General features: G+C 40.2%; 1 protein-coding gene across 6 annotated transcripts in view; it reads left to right on the top strand.

The window, feature by feature from the left end:
- Positions 1–22949, top strand: part of MSI2 (musashi RNA binding protein 2) — an 838983-nt gene that overhangs the window by 635199 nt on the left and 180835 nt on the right. The gene's annotated exons all lie outside the window — the stretch shown is intronic.

Here is a 22949-nt window from a genome sequence, read left to right as displayed (position 1 = left end):
TAGGCAGTCTAAGAATTTTTTATTACTTTTAATGTCACTTTTTTGAAATTATGGTTCTTTACAGATACTGTATATAATGCTTGCTGAACACCACAATATTCACTTGGGGAAACACTGGGATGCCTTTTCATAGTGCTGATGTTCTTTGCCTATTTACTGCTACCTTGCTTATTTCAGAATTGGATGGTGGTTATGTATGTTATCAATATACATCATCCCTTACACTATCAACCCACGCACACTTGTATATATATATATTCCAAAAGATAAGGCAGCACTCATGGGGCTTGAAAGATGAGCATGCAGTGAAAAGGACCTGGGCCCAGTTTCTCTTGGATGTGTGCAGTGGCAACAACTGGATTATTTAGATATATAGTATGTTTGTGTGTGATTTATATATACACACGTAAAGCAAAGCATAAATGGAATTAATGCTCAAACACTTGTAGTAGAAAATAAACAAAGCCCCTGAATACTTGCTACAATCCTTGACTTTGCTGTTACACTGATCTCTGATATCTCTAACCCACCTCAGTGACTAAATGCAGAATGGAGTGTTCAGAACTTAAAGTCAGGCATTCATAGAAATGTGTGCCTGGGATTTGTAGATGTTCCCAGATGTTCATTTCTCCTGCATTATAGGTTCCCTTGTTCACATTATAGTGCCAGAATTAGAGAACACTATTAGTTTGACATTATACTGTATGTTTATGTTGACCTTTGTGAGGGTTTAGCAACTAATGATAGGCACACAATGGTCAGGTCACTTACCAGCATTGGTTACAGAGCTTTTCAGTTCTCATTTTATTGATCAAGACAGGTGTAACAAAATTTTTCTCTATTTGGGTAAATCCAGAAGAAGCTGTGTCATGTTATTTTTTGACAGATAATCATAGGCGTACATTGGTGTAAAAATTGCTGCTGTTAGGTATGTCTTTACATTTTGCAGTTTGGGAATGAAATGGGTTTTCATTTTGTACGTATTCGATTTAGCATATGGATAGTTCTGATGTATATAAAAAAAACACACTTACAAACGTACAAGTATAAAATTACAACTGCAAAAATAATCAATGTAAGACCATTTACATTTTTGGAGTTGGATTTTTTGGAATCATCCAAATATATACTCCCCATTCATTTCTCTGCACACTAAATATTATTGTTATGGAGCTGGAAGAAGTTTTGTCAGAATTTTCTGTTTTTGACAAATATGATATGAAAGGTTAAATCATAGTTAACATGTAGCATTCTTCAACTTCCCTGTTACCAGTGTGGGGAGGTAAAATTTGATAGCACCTGCTATCAAATTTCAAAAACGGCACAGCCCACCCAGCCGTATTCTGTGAATGCATGAACTACAGATACAGTCTTCCACTGCAGCAGATGGCTGGCAGTTCTCAATGAGCTGTAATGGCCCTGGGGAGTGCTTTTAACACTTCCTACAGCTTTCAAATGGAAAGCCTGTACACCAATATGGGCAGTAAGCTGTAGCAAGTATCTACAGGAGCCTGACATTGCACCCATAATCCACTTCTTGTGAGTGCAATGATCTGCAGGCTCCTAATTATTTTTTTTACCTGCATTTCATGTCAAAAGATGAACTTATTCTGTATTCTGATAACCAAAACATATCTATAGGACAGTCCCATAGCAGCATTTCCAAACTCTACCCTGCTTACACTTGTTCTGTAGTGGATTGCTATCTATAGCATTAGACACTTTGGGTTTTTAAGTTCAGTATGCTGATTCAATTGTGAAATTTTCATTTAAAAATACTTGTCTGACCCCTTCCTTTTATAATGCTTACTAATGTGAGGCCCCATGTACACAGGGTGTTTGCCCTGCTCTAAATGCCTTTTCTCCTGGTAGCAGAGTCTTGGCAAAAACAACGCTTGGCGCGTGCAAATGCAGCTGGTCACATATAGGCTCATCAAGTGCTTGTTGAGCGTTTATTTAATTGGCCACAATAATAATTTATTATTACAAATGCCAAGTGTTTAAAATGCTGATGCTCCTGTATGCACTGGCAGTGTTTTTTTTTTCTGTCTAAACGCTTATGGGGGTATGTACACATACGCTAACATGGATGGGTGTTTAGAGGCAGAAAACAAAAATGTCAGATGCCCCTCAAAGCAGCGTTGTTAACATTGTCTGCGTTAAGCAATTGTAGTCTTTGTTGTATTGATCACAAACCATTTAATGTTGTATTGTTCAGTTTATGTTCTGTTGCTTTGTTTGGCTCTTGTGTGCGTGTATACTATTTAGTATCAGAGGGTCTAGCTGTTGAATACCATCTAGTTGTCAATCTCCAGTAAATTTATGTTTAGTCTTTTAAATTAAACCTGTATATAGTCGCTGAAAGTCCTTGAAGGATGCCTTTGCTACACAAGAAGCTTACGATCTTTACTGTGCAGTAAAGTCTCCATGTTTTGTCAGTATATAAAATCTTGGAAGGTTGGCAACTCTAATTAGGCTATATATTTGGAAATTTCTTTTCAGAACTATAAAACGGTGTGCTTGACTTGAAACAGGAGTAGATGGCTTTGTCAGTGTGATGTGCCAGTTGGCTATGGGACTGTTCCTATTAAAACAGCCATCACCTTCACACTCCTGTGCTTCTTCCTCTTTTGTCCCTGTTAAGAGTGATGCTGCTGCCATTCTTGATCCATCTGCTTCAATGGTTACCAATTTGACATCATTTTTTGCTTCTACAAAAACCCACATTTGACACTTTATGTAGTAAAATTGATACATTTTCTTTAACCACTTAAACCCCGGACCATTTGGCTGGCCAAAGAACAGAGCACGTTTTGTGATTCAGCACTGCGTCGCTTTAACTGACAATTACGCGGTCATGCGACATAGCTCCCAAACAAAATTTACGTCCTTTTTTCCCCCCACAAATAGAGGTTTCTTTCAGTGGTATTTTTTGCGCTATAAACAAAAATAGAGCGACAATTATGAAAAAAAGCAATATTTTTAACATTTTGCTATAGTAAATATCCCCTAAAAATATATAAAAAAAACATTTTTTTCCCTCAGTTTAGGCTGATACGTATTCTTCTACATATTTTTGGTAAATAAAATCCTAATAAGCGTTTATTGATTGATTGGTTTGCACAAAAGTTATAGCGTCTACAAAATAGGGGATAGTTTTATGGCATTTTTTAATTAATTTTTTTAATAGTAATGGCGGCAATCAGCGATTTTTATCGTGACTGCGACATCGGACACTATTGGGACCATTGTCATTGATACAGCAATCAGTGCTATAAAAATGCACTGATTACTGTAAAAACGACATTGGCAGGGAAGGGGTTAACCAGTAGGGGGTGCTGAAGGGGGTTAAGTGTGTCATAGGGAGTTCTAACTGCAGGGGAGGTGGGCTGTGTGTGACACCACACTGAATACCGCTCCCGATTTCAGGGAGCGCTGATCAGTGTCCTGTCACTAGGATGAATAGGGAAATGCATGTTTACATCTGCATTTCCCCGTTCTTCCTCTCTGTGAGACGATCGCGGGTATCCCCGTGGACATTGAGTCCGCGGGATCCACGGTCAGACTCACGGAGCTTGCGGCAGGCACGCTCGCGCCCACAATGCCGCATCTTGAAGGGGACGTACAGGTACGTCCATCTGCCCACAGGAGCCATTGTGAACGTATATGGTCATGCACTGGTCCTTAAGTGGTTAAACTTGAAATATCCTATAGTTATTTAGCTATATATGTGGTTTTCTTCAGGCTTTTCATGAACATATTTTTCTAAACAGTGTACAATGTTTTACATATAATCAAGGTAGTTTTAAACGTAATCAAAGGTCAAGGAATTAATGTTTGGAAGAGAATGATAGTACCTTGCAAAATCCTTCCTTATGAATTAAAGTTATTTATTTTCCCCAGTAAATTGCTCATTATTACAAATAAGGGGAAGCTTCTTCAAGTTAAAATAGAATTGAACTGCAAAAAGGTTTTGTTGCAAAGAAATTAGAGCAACAAAGGTGCTCATGAAAATAATCTAAATGTTTGTGTCTACATTAATTCTTACAGCAGTTAGGGAAGTTTTAAAGTGGCAAGTTTGCGTAAAGATGGGACAGATTAGGTGATTTGGACATCAAACCAAAGTATTTGAATGAAGAACAGCACTTGTTGCTCATAGCATACAGTAAAATGTATCCATTTCACTGCATTATTGGGGAAGGCTTTGGTCTTTTCGTAGAACAGTTAGCTTGAGACACATTAATGAAATAGGGCTTTCCTCACCTTTGCTTAGCTAGGGGATATTTTGGTTCATTTAGAAAGAGGTTTGAGTCCATGAGCAAGTAGAGAGATATATCCTGTCTTGTTTAGGCTGCAACCACACAATCCGGATTAGTGTAAGAAGGTGGAGGATTTTTTGTATAGGTGAATGTTGCACCTCCTATTATCCATTCATTTCAGTTTGTTTTTTACAGTTTTGCATGCACTTCCAGGAGGGCTGCAATATAAGCCCTACCCCGAAAATAAACCCTAGTTTTAAGTGGTTGTCTGTTATTCTCCTGTCTGTCAGCAGGGGATCTCGACCCCATTCCCTCTGAAGTGCTTGGAAGAGCGCTCAGACAGGAGCTATGGAAGTCCAGAGTGTCTACATCTTGGTTGGCTTTTTTTTATTTATTTTTTATTTTAGAATGTTGTACAGTAAACAGAAATTGAACTTGGTCCGTTGATCACTTTTTTGTTGTACTCAACATGTAAAGTTTGGTGTAATGAGAGAGCAGATGGAAGATGAAATATATTCTTACTTAAGCTTTTTTTTCCCTGCCTTGGGGACACCTAGCAGTATATTTGTATGACTGCATAGGCACATCAGTCTCTTGTGAAAACATATCCAGTTTGATCCACAGCTTTGTAGGCTCTCACATAGGCACTCAAGCATTTAACAGATTTACTTTGCCAGACTGAAAGCAAGAAATGGGTTAATCCTCGTTGATCCCCAATTAGTAACTGGATAATAATTGTGTTAATAATTTTCACTTTTTTGGTGTGTTGATGCTAAAGACAGTTTTTCATGTTATTGCATAAACTGAAGTGTGTTATGCCTAGATAAAATGGTTTGGAATTCTATTAACGTTGCATTCTGAGGTTTTTATTTTAGTTCTGGGACATATAGCTCTCTATAAAGGTATTTATATTAAATGTAACCCTGCTGGCCAGAGACAGGTATCTACTAGAGAATGATGTGCTAGAAGCTATTTGCCCATCCTCTGACAAATGCAGGGTCCAGCTGCAATTCTGACAGTAGTATACATTTAGTGCTCTTTGATCTTTTACCTGCTTGTAGATACATTTTTCAACAAGTTGGAAGCTCCCCCTGTGCCGTAATGAGCCCCTGTTGCCTGGGGTGATTCATATCATACACTCTTTTGTGATCTTAAATGGTCAAAATCAGGAGCTATACTTGCTTTTATTGAGATGTCAGTGGCCAGGCGATCAGCTAATAAGCCTGCAAATGTTAAAGTGTATCTAAACCAAAAACAAAAGTTATTTTCACTTGGTGATTTTGCCAGTAAGACATTTCCTATCATAGTACGACCGTGCTTATTTCATTTTACTGTATCAGAACAATAGTAACAGGACAGGACTACTTAAACCTCCCTCTTTACTCTTGTCCATAACATAGATGTGCAGGGTTCTGTTGTTTTCAGAACTGCAAAACCCAGCAGAGAAAAACTTCCCAGAAGTTATCAGCTGACAATATTTATGGCAATATTACTTATCAAAAAGATTTAACAAGGATATATGACGTATATTATTATAATAATAATCAAGTGGTTATAACACTAAAACGTTGTTTTGCCAGAACGCATTTCCTGCAAATGTTTTGCCATTGGCTCCTGCTAATGTCAGTCAAATCCTGTGAGCAGAGTGTGGGGGCTGGTTCGAGCCAAGCAATGTGTGTTTATGGACACAAGGAGCCCAGCTAGGGAGCAAGTCCACACATCTGCCCCTATAGCAAGTGGCCTGCTATGGGGGCAGACATAGAACAAGTTGGAAAGCCTGAGATTAAAAAAATAAAACGGACGATTTCTGTTTTCCAAGCTTTGCCGAGTTTATGGCAGTGTTTACAACTGATGATGTTATGACGTCACGCCCAGCCTCCGAGAGTCATAGAGATGACCGGTGACCATCTGTTCCCCCCGAAATCTCTATGGTCAACTTTCGGTGTCGATAGATTCCTTCTCCGGCTCGCTGATCGGACGAGCCGCTAGAAGCACCGGAGGGCGGCAACGTCCCCTTCCACCACCTGTAAGAACAATCAAGCGGCTGAACTGCCGCTATGATAATTTTCACGGTGCAGGGAATCGCTGGCTGAAGAGAACGATACCGAGTTGATGCCTGTGGGGGCAGGCATCATCCCGGTATAACCACTGAAACAGAAGGACGTCCATGTATGCCCTCCTGGTGGGAAGTGATTATTGAAATGAAAGAAAATAGTACAATACATGATAGATGGTAGGTAATTTCAGTTGATGGCCAGCCTATTATAAAACCCTCATGTTTAGCTAGATTTAGTTCAAGACTAGGTATTGTGAGAATTCTCAATTTACATATATATATATATATATATATATATATATATATATATATATATATATATATATTTCTTACCTCTGTATGTTGTTCTATGTTCTACTGTACTCTAAAGAATAAAGCAGAAACCAGTCATTCTCAAAACTTGTTACAGAATGCCATTTTAATACACCTTGTAGATTGTCCTAATGGACACGTCTGATATCTTTTCAAAATTCTGATGCAAAGAAAATAAGCTGCAGGAGCCTGCAAGAAAGGTGTCCTGTCGTTAGGCAATTAGGTGATACATGCAGAAATCAATGTGATTATCCAGACGCAGGAAGAGGTTGAATATGAAACATTGAAGCTGGCAACTGCATAATTAGCAGACACCTTGGTTTTGTTTTGACATGTCCTTTAGGAGCTGCCATCATTAATAGTAGCTGAGATGTATGAAAAATGAAAGTCCTAATACAGTTTTGTCATGGAGAGAAGGGGCTGCTGGCCAGTGCTTCCGCTTGACACCTGCTTGTACCAGCATGGCTCACTCTGTAACAAACGTCTTCAGTCACAGTCATAGTCAGTTGAATGATGGCACTTCAGAAGATAAGGTGTTTAACTGCTGGTGTGATAGCACTATTCCTTTCACCATTATCAGATTGCAAACACCTTATATTCCTTCTTGTATTGTCTGAAAGTGGTTCTATATAAAGGAGCAGAAAATGTGTTTTTCAGTGAGATGGATTAGACACCTGAAATGTTTCTCCTTCAGTGGCTGTCCATAACGTCTCAGAAACCTGGAGTAATAGCTACTGACACTTTTCTACTGAATACATGGGTCCCAGGTGGCTAAATCTTTATTTAGAAATTAATCTTGCCTTTGTGTAACCTTAATTACATGGATTATAGGCTTATACTTCTGACCCCTGTCTATTGCAGAGTTAGTTTCAGGATCATTTTAGGTTTTACTATTATGAGTATAATGCATAAAGTACAGTGAGACACCATTTGTTATAGTGTATGCCCTTCAGTATTCTGTTAGTTTGGATAATGAGCTTGGGACAAGCTGGATTTATTTGGTGGGGATGTTTTTTTTTTTTTTTTTTTTTGTAAATTCTTTATTTATTCAGGAAGGAAGAACATACAGAAATACAGAGACACCTTCAACGTATATTACAGTGGGTTTAGGGGATGTTCTTTTTAAAAATTTTAGGAAGCCGAAGGATATAAAAATTTATCAAAGTGATCCAAGTGTATGTTATCTGTTTCTGGTGGCCTCATACTTTTTATTTCATCCAAAGTTCCTGTACTTTTTGTCATGGGTAAGCATTTGTTACAAAATTGAAATAAATTTAAGTATTTATATTCCAGCTCTATTTAAAGCGGATGCTTTATCTGCTTCACGTGTTGATATCATATCTCTTGGAGAGTCCTGTGGAAAGATTTTACCCTAGAATTATGAATTTAAAAAAATCTCTAGTCATTTCAAAGCTACATTATGATGTCAGCTTTCCCAGATGAATTGTCTTTAATGTATAATAGGTTAATAACTGTGGAGTTCATCTCTGAGAAAGTGATGATTTTATTATGACCTTGTGGGGCTAGGAAGATACAAAATTTACTGCTATGAAATTGGTGTTTCCAAGAGATATGTGAAACTGAAGGACATTTTAACCTGGTGGTGACTACCCAAAACTGAAATATTGATTTTGTATGGGGTGACCTTTTAATACATTTTCCCAACATATTATATTTAAATTATAAAGTATGTATGTAGTTCAGTGCCTTTTAGTGCTCTTTTAAAGGATTTATAAAATCCTTTTTAAAGTATTATCAAATTATTAAGTAGTTAATTTAATCCAATGCTTTTCTCTAATATGTGCCCATTTGACAAAAGAATACGTGGTTCATTGAGTTAAGCAGTTATTCATTTCTTCGGTATCAAAATGCTAATTATTTTGTTTGAGTAATGATAAAATAAAAGAAAATAAAACAAACTGACTTCTTTAATAAATACAGTACCCCTAAAGAAAAGTAACGACCCATAGGAACCATGGGCCAGATTCACAAAAGAGATACGACGGCGTATCTCCTGATACGCCGTCTTATCTCTGTTTCTATCTATGCGACTGATTCATAGAATCAGTTATGCATAGATATCCATAAGATCCGACAGGTGTAATTGTTTTACACTGTCGGATCTTAGGATGCAGTACCGCGGCCGCCGCTGGGGGAGTTTGCGTCGTAAACCAGCGTCGGGTATGCAAATTAGGAGTTACGGCGATCCACGACGGATTTTCGCGTTCGCTACGTCCCCGCTAGTCTAGTTTCCCGTCGCAAAGTTAGTCGTCGTTTTAGGTGCCCTAACTTTACACAGCAATCCTATTGCTGTATAAAGTATGACCGTCTTTCCCGCGTTGAAATTTAAAAATGAACGTCGTTTGCGTAAGCCGTCCGGGAATACGGAATTACACTACGAGCATCGCCGTTCGAAAAAATGATGTCCGTGTGCGCAAAGCACGACGGGAATTGCAAAACGGAGCATGCGCAGTAGGTCCGGCGCGGGAGTGTGCCTAATTTAAATGGCACACGCCCATTTGAATTGGCCCGCCTTGCGCCGGACGTCTTTACGATACACCGCCGCAAGTTTCCAGGTAAGTGCTTTGTGGATCGGGCACTAAAACTGGAAACTTGCGGCAGTGTATCGTAAACGGGTTACGTTACACCGGCGCTATTGTACGTGAATCTGGCCGCATGAGATTTACTAAAGCCAAGTTGTATAACATGGATTCTGATTGTCTGTTATCAGCACTATATTATGCAGCTTTTTCTCCCATTCTGTGATGTTAAGAAACAACACATGCCAATATCATAAATGTTTCATATTGGAACCTGATAAAAAGTTGCTTTCATTATGACATGGTGAGGGGACAAGAAGAGATGAAGTTGGTTGCCGTTGGCCAAATCATTTTTGTGCTTAAAACATACTGATGGTTGAGTCCTATTTTCTGTATAGCCACAAATGTTTCCCACGACCACACACCAATATAGTGAATCACAAAACACATGATCACAAAATGATTTCAGCTGGGTCTCCACCTATCAGGAAAACCCATCTAACATATTTTACCCTTGTAGAAGACCAAATTATTTAGGTGGCGCCTAGATGAAACTACAAAAATCCAAAATCACATGAACTAAAAATGTGTGAAGCTGCCCCTTTAATTCACGTATAAACCACAATGAATAAACAAAGTGACTCCAAGCTTAACCGTGAAACCAAAACGTCCATTTATCAATATAAAGTCCCACATCCAAATGTGATGTACCAACACCAAATGGAACAGAAACTAAAAATAGTTTGTGCAAAAACTTTAATTTGTGTCCTTTATTGGTCTCCTTCACCTTATGAAATCACCACATGCTGGTAAAAAGCGTGCATTAACCACAGGGTTTTGACCCCTAATGAAAGGAAGGTCATAAAGGGCTTTATTCTCTCGTATCCAGATGCTTTGGTTCTCTCCCACTCTTCGCGTGGAACCTGTTAGGCTCCAGACCAAAGACCTAGATGAAGCCAAAGTATATTCAATCATCATGCAGTATTTTGTAAAAAAGGGTTCCATAAAATACATAATGGCTATCTTCTCACATGTAAAAGTGCCTTGTACCAGTACCAGTGTAAACAGCTGTTAGCTTAATGGTCTGCTTTGCTCACTGGAGCCAGCTTGCGTTCCAACTACCGGAAGTCCTGAATGTGACGTCACTTATGGAGCGAAAATGACAGCACTGTGTACTTCAACACCTTTCACCAAATATGGCATTTTTAAGAGGTGCCATGCCAACATCTGACCGAAGCCCAAATAGTGCCAACTGTTTCCCATTGGTGGACTACAAAAAATGGCCGCAATATCAATTGTATACCCAAACGAACGAGCTACTGTAGTATGGCCATAATATGAGCTGTGTACTCTGTTGCCGTGCTAATTAACAAAGCTTCCATACAATATTCTAATAACAGAAACATAATATTAATATATATGTAGCACTACCACCGAAGGAGCTGCTGGTTTTGTTTTGGGTGGCACGTTACCTCTATATTCCCGCTGTCTAGGGTACTGGATGAAAGCTGTAATAAAGTCAATGCCCTCAGTGTCTTTTTTCTGTGCTTTATTACCCAGCTGGGAAAAAACGATAAAAGTAGAAATGGGTGAATGGATAGAAGAAATGGAAAATGGCGGATTCAGGGTTAACTGGTACGGGAAACAGTCCTGCTTCCAAAAACGCTCTTCACCACTCTAGCCAGAGTGGGTATAGTGCACCTGGATAGGCCTCTCTCACCAGGCTAGCAGCCAGAGTGTCACTATGAAAATTAGGTTGAAGTCTCTGCCACAGACCCTCCTAAAGGTGGAGATACTTTTGGTCCAAAATCTGTCTCAACTGGATTCAGCACCCGGATCTCCTTCAAACAGCTTTAGCTATGTCAGGAACTGATAGGCGACCATCGTTCAGACTTTCAGATACAAAGTGTCCTTCGATGAGCAAGTAGACCTCTCCTGAGACACCAGTCTCGCGCTTGGTATCCCCCAGACAGGTTCCTCATCGGTCGGCTTCCTCCCACTTTGGACGGACAGCGCAGTACCACTTGCAAATTGTAGACTCAGTCTGCCTACTGAGTCTACGAGGTAGATTAATGCTCCGGACCAACGTGGCCCCCGGAGCCGGGAGCACTGCAACACACACACACCCCGGCCAGGAGGGCCACACACGGGGGTGGTGGGACGACTGCCCAGGCAGATGGCGTGGCAACGACGAGGCAAACCAATGGCGTCTGCCCTTAAATACCCCTTCCCAGCATTCACAGCGAGGCGATCAACCATCCTGATTGGCTGCTGAGACGAAGCATCCACACGACCCTGACCTCACTGCTGCCACCTGCCGTCTGGGGGGCCTGAGTCCCCAGACAACAGCCGTGGGGACACAATACAGAGCTGGAACAGTGGCCCTTAAATTTAGCCAAATAAACATGGTCAGAGGCAACTAACTCTCTGACCCCCTCTAAATTTACAGCAGCACCTGCTATGTTATAAGCAGTTATTTTTGCGAATGGCATCCATGCATGTGCAATGGCCATATCACATTGTACGGGGTGCTGTGATTGGCCCTGTCTCTACCATGTGATTACTGTCACCAATCCCAGAGATCACAATGGTACACAATGAATGGCTATGAATGAAAACTATTGTGTACTATGACATACGATTGCTGTGATTGGTCACAGCGATCATATGGTACCAGGGCTGGCCTAATATAATATATTTAAAGATCAAATTAGCTAAGGGGGTACCACATCCATATATAGATTGTTTAAAAGATTAGGACACTTTGAGCGGACTTTACTGGTATTTGGATTTGAAGCACTCATTGATATAATAATCTGTCTTCCGCTGTGTGTAGTGGACACAGCGGGTAACAGATCAGACCACTGTTGTGGCCCATAGGGCGCTTATGAGGCACACACCTGGAGGACATTATCTGACGTCCACCTGGGATAACATTGCTCCCACTCGGCCGTCATTTTACAATAGGCCAATCAGTAAGTTGTTAACCACTTGCCTACTGTGCACATACACCCTCTTCCTGCCCAGACAAAATTTTAGCTTCCGGCACTGCGTCGCTTTAACTGACAATTGCGCGGTCGTGCGACGTGGCTCCCAAACAAAATTTACGTCCTTTTTTTCCCCACAAATAGAGCTTTCTTTTGGTGGTATTTGATCGCCTGTGCGGTTTTTATTTTTTGGGTTATAAACAAAAAAAGAGCTTACATTTTGAAAAAAACACAATTTTTTACTTTTTGCTATAATATCCCATTTTTTTTTTATCTCAGTTTAGGCCAGTGTTTCTCAATTCCAGTCCTCAGGCCCCCCCAACAGGTCAGGTTTTCAGGATTTCCCTCAGATGAAAAGGCTGTGGTGATTACTAAGGCAGTGAAACTGATCAAATCACCTGTGCAAAATAATGGAAATCCTGAAAACCTGACCTGTTGGGGGGGCCTGAGGACTGGAATTGAGAAACACTGGTTTAGGCCGATACGTATTCTTCTACATATTTTTGGTAAAAATAAAATCGCAATAACTGTATAGTGACTGGTTTGCGCAAAAGTTATATTGCCTACAAAATAGGGGACATAATATGATTATAGGGGACAAAATAGGGGACATAATTATGATTTATTTTTTATTTTATTTTTACTAGGAATGGTGGCGATTTTTTTCGGGACTGCGACATTATAGCAGACACATCGGACACTTTTGACACATTTTTGGGACCATTCACATTTATGCAGTGAACAGTGCTATAAATATGCATTGATTACTGTATAAATGTGACTGGCAGGGAAGAGGTTAACCACTAGGGGGCGGGGAAGGGGTTAAATGCGTAGCCTAGTGAGTGTTCTAACTGTAGTGGGAGGGGGGTGACTGGGGGGGGGTGACCGATCTGTGTCCCTATGTACAAGGGACACAGCATCGGTCTCCTCTCCCTGACAGGACGTGGATCTCTGTGTTAACACACATAATTCCACGGTCCTGCTCAGTTACTGGGCAATCGTGGGTGCCCGGCGGCCATCGCGGCCGCCGGGCACGCGCATTGTGTTCCCAGTAATGTGACGGGTGCGCGCGCGCCCACTAGCAGGTTTAAATGACAGGACGTCATATGACATCCTGTCAGAACAATAGGGTATTCCGCCCGCCGTCATTTGACGGCGTGCGGGTGTAAAGTGGTTAAAAAAAATTGTGTGTCGTGCATTTTATTTTTTGAAAATTATTGGCCAGGATTACAGACTCCTTCCTTTTAAAAGGAGGCTTTTTATAAATGTCACTAAATATAGCCTAGGGCTTTCCTTAAAGACGAATTGGGGTTGTTTATTATCAAGGCATTAGGTTAGGATCGTTACTCTTGGCTTTTATATCTGTACCAAAGAACATTTTACAAACATTTGTGGATTCTGGTGAATATAAAGGTTTGATGTGATTTTGATCCTAAGATCACAGGTTTTACTTTTAAAAAAGAACCGTGATCACTGCATACTTATTTTATCACCTTAAAGCTAAATTGAAGTTAAAGATAAAGTGCCGCTTCCAAAAATTGTGAGCAGGAATGTAAGCGCAGCTCAAGTTACATACCGACATGTACAAGAGTGACGTCATCCTGTGCTGGCCAATGAAGACGGCCACAGCCCAGCACCCAGAAGATGCCAGTGCTTGTGAGGGGCATTGGACTGTTGACGTGGAGGTAAGTTTTGCTCCCTTTAGTTCTGCTCTCAAGATTGTTGATAAAGCTGAAAGACTTAGGGCCACATAGCGAGTACGCCGGCGCATCTACTGATACGCCGGCTTACTTTCAAATTACCCGCGTCGTATCTTTAGTTTGAATCCTCAAACCAAGATACGACGGCTTCTGGGTTAGATCCGACAGGCATACGGCTTCGTACGCCTTCGGACCATAGGTGCAATACTTCAGCACCCGCTGGGTGGAGTTCGCGTCGTTTTCCACGTCGGGTATGCAAATTCGCTTTTTCCGACGATCCACGAACGTACGCGCGGCCGTCGCATTCTCTTACGTCGTCTCTAGTCGGCTTTTTCCGCGTATAGTTAAAGCTGCTATTTTGCGGCGTATAGATAGACTTGCCATGTTAAAGTATGGCCGTCGTTCCCGCGTCAAAATTTGAATTATTATTTTTTTTGCGTAAGTAATCCGTGAATAGGGATGGACGTAAGTCACGTCCAAGTTAAAAAAAATGACGTTGTTGCGACGTCATTTCGCGCAAAGCACAGCGGGAAATTTTGAAACGGAGCATGTGCAGTTCAATCGGCGTGGGGACACGCTTCATTTAAATGAATCACGCCCCCTACCCGCCGATTTGAATTCCGCCGCCAGAAATACACTACGCCGCCGTAACTTACGGCGCAAAATCTTCCTGGATTTGACTTAAAGCCAGGTAAGATACGGCGGCGTAGCGTATCTCTGATACGCTGCGCCTATCCAATTATATGTGGATCTGGCCCTTAGTGCCTGTCTTAAATAACTTTAGGTTCATTTTAGGAACACCCAAAACACACACTAGGTGCAGTTACATACAATAACTAGACAGTAGTTATATATCCCCTGTAACTCTTATGATGAGGACAATAACAACAAATGTGCTAAAAAATACAGATCTAATTAATTCACACAGAAAGTAAGTTTACAATTACCCTAATATGATATAATATAAAATAAATATAATGATGTTTACAAATGGAAATACAGAAGGTTACCAATAGACAGAAAAGGTTAAAGATAAAGTAATGATGTTAAAAATAATGGTGTAATGTTACGCAGTCATGCTGTTGTTTGGGCTCCGAGAGAGCTTTGTCCTGATATTATACATTTATTCTGACACCACTTCTTCACCCCCCCCCCCATCCAAGTGGAGACACACCCTTTATGGATCCTAAATACACCATCATTGTCGTCCAATGGATGGCGTTGTTGGATTGCAATCAAATCTTATGATGCTGGTCATCATCTCTCGGTTGCTGGCTGGTATTTGATAGACAGATCGAGTTCAAGTCAATTCCCACAGAAAGGACAGTCACAAAATCCCTCAGAGATACAGTAAGAAAAATTAACGACTTCATTCAACTACTTTCATTGGTTCCCATTAGGCCATAAGATCATTTATTGTTTGTGTACCATTAGTTGTAATTCTGAAGCTCCTATAGTGAATTTTAAACTTTTTTAAAACCCTCCATACAAGCAGTTATAAGTAGATATCTCTGCTGTGCCCCTTCCTGATTTTCTCTTTTTTACTATGGCCTGACATTTTCTGACCTAATGATTAGACTCAAAATCACCTTTCCATTGTCAGTGACAACACCATTAGTAAGGCTTTGTCCCTGGGCAGGGGTATTTAAACTTGAAAATCAAACATGTTTTTCTTAGCTATCTGTGTCAACTCAGACACAGAGGCACCGCCCGACCCCGCCTCCTTTCTCTCCTCACTGGCTGTCTGGCTTTGATTAACTGCAGCGGGAGCCAATAACGCTGCGTCTCAGGTAATAAGGAGGGGAGTCGCAGGCAACTGGGACACTCCTACAACATCCCTGGATCTAGATGGGGTTTGGGTAAGTATTAGAGGGGCTGCTGCACACAGAAGACGTTTTGTCTTAATGCACAGAATGCATTAACATAAAAATTCTTCCGCCTTTTTAATCACTTTAAATCATGGCTATGTTGCACAGTTGTATAGCATGGTACATGAATACATACTACATAGTGACAGTTTGCCTAGTAGTGAAATGCCATCAGTGCCACCAACATATCAAATTATTCAAACATGTAAATGATTTTTCACATGTTGATAGCTGTCCAATATTTGTTTTTGCCAGATATTGCAAGCAAGACACAAGATTTAGTAATACAGTAAAACCTTGGTTTGAGAGTAACTTGGTTTGAGAGCGTTTTACAAGACAAGCAAAACGTTTTAATACATTTTTTTTTTTTTCCAAAAGTGTTTATTAATTTTTCAGCAGATACAATCGTCAGAACAAATAGCATAACAATTGTCAGAGCAGTGTACACAGACACACATTGCAAAAACCTGCGGCCGCAGCCGCTACACTTTACATAGGAGAGGAAAAGACAAATATCTGAGAGTCATCATACAGTAGTCAAGGCCACGAACCATCAGAATAAACAGCAACAATCATCAACAACCAGATAAAGATAGTAAACAGAAAATAGAATAAAAACTAAAAATAAAAAGGAACAAAGGGGGGGAGGGGGCGATATTGGAGGGGCGGATGGAAGGGATGGTCAGTCTGCCACAGCTCTGCAGTTGGGGTGGAGGGCGGGGATCCAAGAACACAACAGTCAGGGTCTAGCAGTCTTATATTCGGCAGTCGAAGTAAAGTGAATCCAACAGGCCCACGTCTCATTAAACCTTGCGGGATTGTCATTTGCCTGATGGATTAGGTCTTCCATCTCCATCGTCTTTTGGATTAGTTGGAACCAGTCAGCTAGAGAGGGAGGTTGTGGGGAGAGCCACTTAAGCGGAATGCACATCCGTGCAGCATTCACCAAGTGCATGGCCAGGGATCGATTATATCCCCTCGGGAGCGTCTGGGCGTGATGAAGGAGAAATTGCGCGGGCGTGAATTCTAGATTATCCGTCGTAATGCGTGCAATGTGCTTGTGGACCTTCGTCCAGTAGGGTTGGAGTTTGGGACATGTCCACCAAATGTGGAGAAAAGATCCTGTCTCCAGGTGGCACCTCCAGCATATCTTCGGGAGTGAGGGATCAATCCTGTGCAGTTTCAGCGGGGTCTTGTACCACCTGGAGAGGAGCTTGTAAGCGTTCTCCTGTGTTTGGACGTTAACCGAACCCTTGTGGGCTCGCCTGTAGACAGATTCCCATTCCGCCTCCGTGAGGTCGAGCGCAAGGTCACTTTCCCACTGTTGGTTGGCCCAGTGAATTTTGGAGGAGTGTGTAGAGAACAATAGGCCGTAAATGGTGGAGATAAGGTCGTTTTAATACATTTTGCCTTGATATACAAGCAATGTCTTGATATAAGAGGAGCCTCTAAGTGTAGCAATATGGTTACATTTAATGAAGGTACAACATTTAGCAACTTATTGCTTCATTTAGAGGTGCCTCTCTTCTCTTTTATACCCTGTAAAAAAATGCTTTGATATACAAGTACTTTGGATTACAAGCATGTTTCTGGAACGAATTATGCTCGCAAACCAAGGTTATACTGTACTGTATAAGAAACGTGACAAACAGGTGTCTACTTTTATTTTGTATATTCCACCTGAAAGAATAAATATAACGTTCCATGATTTGAATCTTGTAGCATATCTGTGATAAGATGCTCCTGCATGCTTGTGTTCCAAGATTGGAATGAGATTAGGCACGTTCGCCTGCTAGCCTGAACCCACCTAAGAAATCCTACTAGGAAACTGTCATCTGTAATTTGTTAATCAAAAGCATCTGAGCTATTACCCACCCCACAGCTTCTTGTATACAATGGATGTGTATTTGTGCAGCCACTTATGGTTGGCCCAGTACATTGACAGCTTCCTGGCGGCATTGCTCAGGTGAGTTCAGACTGGGATCCGAACACACCTGAGCTCATCCCTATTCCAGAGTATTATTTTAACAGAATGAAACTTGGATTATCAGAAACCTCTCCCTGCTCTTGTGCACATTACTGGATCAAGATCAGGGTCAGGTAAGTAGAATGCATTACCTTCTGCCTTTGTATCTGCTTTGATTTTGTTCTCAGTGCAATAATTTCCTGGACAAAATGCTTTTGGTCAACATGTCCCTTATTTCTAAGCCCGGTAAGGACACTTTACCTCAAAACTATAATTTCAGTAAAAATTTTGACCTAAAGATTTTTGTGAGGATGTTGGCTAACAGATTGGAGTTGATCATAACTTCCTAATTTACTCAGACCAAAGGGGGTTTATCCTGTCCAGACAGATCATCGAAAATATCAGGCTGGTCACGAACATCATTCAAGACGCAAATTTATTTTCTCAGTCTCTACTTTGTCTCAGCCTCGACATCCACAAGGCATTTGATAGTGTTACTTGACCCTACATGAATCTTCTCTTATTTAAATTTGGCTTTAGGGATAAATTTGTGCATAGGTTTCAGGCTTTTTATCATATTCCACAAAATAAAGCCCCCATGTTTAAATCATGTTTTTCCCTGGGCATGGGTGCCCTCTTCTTTTTTTTCTGGCCATATAGCCTCTAGCCTCTATTCCAGTGCAATTTTGTCCCCATAGAATATACAAATCTTATCAGAGTTGCATTCAAGTAGCACTACATAATCGTAAAAAAGTTGTATCTAAATCGTATATCACAGCAGTATGGACTAGCCTAATGCCGCGTACACACGACCGTTTTTCAGGTTCTAAAAAATTACATTTTTAAGGGTCTAGAAAAAACAATGTTTTTTTCAACCCGATCATTAAAACGGTATTGCCTACACACGATCATGTAAAAAAATGCTCTAGCAAAGCGTAGTGACGTACAACACGTACAACGGCACTATAAAGGGGAAGTTCCATTCAGATGGCACCACCGTTTGGGCTGCGTTAGCTGATTTTGTGTTAGTAAAAGACGGTTCGCGCTTTTCTGTCTGTTACAGCGTGGTGAATGTGCTTACTCCATTACGACCGAAAGTTTAACCAGAACGAGCGCTCCTGTCTCATAACTTGCTTCTGAGCATGCACAGTTTTTTCACGTCGTTAAAGCCCACACACAACCATTTTTTAAAACCTTAAAAGCGACAACGTTAAAAACGTTGTGAAAAAGTAGAGCATGTTAGAAAAAAAATGTGTCCATTTTTTAGATCGTGAAAAATGCTCTGGAGCCCACACACAATAGTTTTTTTATGACATAAAAAAAAATTAATTTTTTTAGAACCCGAAAAACAGTTGTGTGTATGCGGCATTAGAGCACACTGTGTACAGGGTTGCATTTAAAGCACTTTTTATAATTGTAGACCAATACAAGTCTCTCCTACCTATTTTAGTTTCTATGACAGTTTTACCTATCTCTTCAAAATGAAGCTGCAAAGAATATATTTTTTATATGAAGTGCTCTAAAGGCCCTCCACCCACAAAAATATGGAATCCTTGATTTACCATTGTTTTTTCATTATTTAACAGGGGTGGGCAAACTGCAGCCCACCACCTATTGTCGAACTATATGTCCCATGAGACATTGCAAGGTTTACAGTTGTATGCATGATTCTCAGAGGCATGATAAAACTTGAAGCTGGAGGGCTGCAGTTTGCCCACCCCTGCCTTAGGCTATTGAATTTCTGCATTTCAAAAGTGGGGACACCAAGTGCACTAATACCATTTCTCTTGGACCTAGTGTGTGCTCTTTGATCTAGGATGTATAAGAGTTAGTACAACATAGGAAAGATCTGTCAGTCAGTGGACCCTGAAAACAGATTTGGTGATATAGGTTTGCTCAATGCTTACATCTGGATTATATTGTAAAGTTAGCATGAGTGACCAACTTTAAAAATAGTACAAAATAGGTATTTTTTGATGACTGTGTTTTCTGCACTTTTTATATATCACTAGCTATAGTGTTTGCCTTTGTTTGTCAATTTCTTCTACTTTACTAGATTGCCTGAAAATGCGAAACATGACTATCCAGTGGTTCAGTAATTCTGTATCTTGTCTAGATTGCCAGTTACAATTACAACAAAACAATTTGAAGCAATGTGAATTCACAGTGTAGAATTAAGGGCCCGTGAAGCAACAACATCAGCTTTGTCAGTTGACTCTGGAGTATAGGACATCTGATGCAGCAAGTGTAGTGCTGTGCACAGCCTGATCCCTGGCAATATGAAGCTAAGAGGCTTTTAAAAATGTTACAAGAGTTGTCTCACTATCAACACAGCTGGTGCTATGTAAAACCATTGCAATATTTCCATAAAATCATTCTGTAGATCACTCCCTGATGGTCTGTAATGAAAACAATAACCATTAAAAGCAGCTTTTCATGTTCGGGGAGAAAAATCCACCTCTGAACTGTGGAATATGAACATATAATTCCAAATAAAGGAAGGCGACTTTCCTGTGTAGAACCTGCTTTGGTATCCATGTACTACGTGAAAGGCTTGTGAATCTTGAGAAAAAACACTTGTCTTAAACATTTTCCTCGTGTTTTTGCATGTTTTTTTTTTTTTTTTATGTATGCTCCTACTGTTTGAGGTATTTTACACAGAATGGAATTTAGTGAAGTAAGCTGTGATTTTTAGTGAAATGGGAAAAATTTCCGCTTTAAGAAAGCAAAGTTCCATTAGTAAAAAAAACTAGAATCTTTTGGCAATAATTTTTTGTGAAAGTTATTTTTTATTTTTATTAAATGTGTTTCTTTTTATGAAATCTATTTTAGAATATTAAAAAAAACAGGGGGGAAAAAAACCTAATAGGACTTTTCAGGCACCATAAACATATATACAACAAAGCTTAATTAAGGATTTTCTTTATATAAAAGTATACAAAATGTATTGAACAAAAATATTTATAAAGACATTAGGGTTCATCCCTACAATTTAAAAATCATAGTTTCATGCTTCATTGTCATAACATTGACATGACCCAAAACAATCTGTACAATGTCCAATTTGTAGACATTTACTAGGTTTTTATATCATTGTATGACCTCATATGCTAGATGCATTTAACAACTGATAGCTCTTATTCCTCAGGGGCACAATAACAAAAATCTATACTGTATAACATACAGTATGATGGTAATAATAACAGTCCTAATGACATAAAACTATACATATACACAAGAAATTGTGCCAAATTCCATTTTTTTACAACACTATTGATTAAATCTGGCACTGCCCAACATTCCTAGTCACCACCTTAAAATACCAGGCATGGGAGAACTGGAATCAAAGCACTGGGGTACACAGAAGGGAGGCCAACTCTAAAGGATGGAGTTAAAATATTCATAAAACATATCTAGAAGGCACCAACCATCAAATCCAACTAAATTAAAGTGGCCAAAGACTGCCCCCATACACACACACAAACTCAAAACACACCCAAAAGACCCCTTTCACACTGACACAGTTTTCAGGCATTGTAGCGCTAGAAATAGCACCTGTAAAGCACCTGAAAACTGCCTCCCATGCTGCCCAAATGTGAAAGCCCGAGTGCTTTTACACTTAAAAGCACCCCGCTAGCAGCCAAAAAGCTCAGCTAAAACGAGCAGCGCTAACGCCCAGGTGGCCCCAGTGTGAAAGTAGCCAAACTGTTTAACCCACAACCACTCAATCAATCAAACTGCACACAACCATACACACTCCCACCAACAGCACTCACAACCCATACGCAATCATCCCTCACAAACTCTAACATCCAACATGCCAAAACCAATGCGCTCCATGACGATCACCGTCACACACATAAAACTTACATTTCACCACCAACACAAACAAAAAACTACCGCCATATATACATAACCACATATAATATGCCACCAAACCAATCCAACTCCACCCTATTGTACAACTAAAAATCCTCCATTCACCAAAACATTAATCTTACCCCCCTCCCCAAAATCCCCACCTTGCATACCACACAGTGCCTGTTTCAAAATCAACACCATAACCCTGCATCCCAATCCACCACACACATATAAATCATGCTTGCTTTAGTCAGAGTCCTGAGTCTCCACATCCCATAAAACATCAAGCCTCCTCCAAAGCGCATCTCTGCCGCGGCCCCAGCCTCCTTATACAGAGCATGCCTTGTACTTATTGAAAAAACAAAAATGGCAGCAATGTTAAGCACGTTATCCCATGTTCAATCTGCAGAGGGGAATCCTCTGTAATAGCACCTGGAAGATAACTGCTATCGCTGTATGTGATGCAGACTGCTACAGTTATTTTCAGTATCCCTGGCAACTCTCTGTATATTGGATTTCAATACTTATATTGTGACAAGCTGGACCAATGTCATTTTGCAAAAAAAGAACTCTGCTTTAAACAATGTTATAATGCAGATGCAATGTCACATCTTTGATCTACATGAATAAAATAGTATTAAAAAATACATTGATTCACTGTATTTACATTAAGCCTGGTAATTCTTCTGTGTAATACACAGCAATTGCCATGTTTACAGCTGTTAATTGCAGGTATTAGTGGTGGGGTGAGCTTTGATCGGGGTAGAGGAACTATATGTTAGAGATGCATCCTAAAAACCTTGTTGATGTTTTTGGGACATTTCTCTAACATTCTAAATCCTAAAGTGGTTTTGTTTGGATGGAAAAAAATGGATTCAAACTGGATTCCTAGTATTTACCATGTCAAGCATGTACATTGGTGATTTGGTGTCGTTACTTGACCTTACCTATAAACCCATTTGGCAGGAGGTATTTTTAGGCAGCTGTCAGATGTTTGTGATAGAGGCGAGTGAGGCGACCAGTTAGGCTTGTATGTGAAGCTTGTATGTAAGGGAGTCAGGAAGATGATGAGGAGTCCAGGGAAGGATGTCTGTCAGCAATGAAGTAGCCAAGAAGGGGCATTGCAGAAGTGACTGCAGCAACAGGGTAGGTAAGGAAGCCTCTCTCCCTTGCTCATAAATGTGATTGGCTGCCCAGATCATGTTCACACTTGTTGCAGAAATTATGAGAGTTAATATGTGTACAAGGTCATGATCATTGATGTAACCTTAATCTTTAATTGGTAACTAAAGGCATCAGTGTAACTTGAACAGCAGTGGAATGCTGGAACTGTGCTGTTGTTTATGAGATTATGTCTTTTACAGGGAAACCTGTGCTGAGAAAAATGCACAACCTGCCAT

Source organism: Rana temporaria, chromosome 2, assembly GCF_905171775.1.
Source record: "Rana temporaria chromosome 2, aRanTem1.1, whole genome shotgun sequence".
Lineage (NCBI taxonomy): Eukaryota > Metazoa > Chordata > Amphibia > Anura > Ranidae > Rana > Rana temporaria.
The sequence above is the reverse complement of the archived record's forward strand: the minus strand, read 5'-3'. Positions and strand labels throughout refer to the sequence as shown.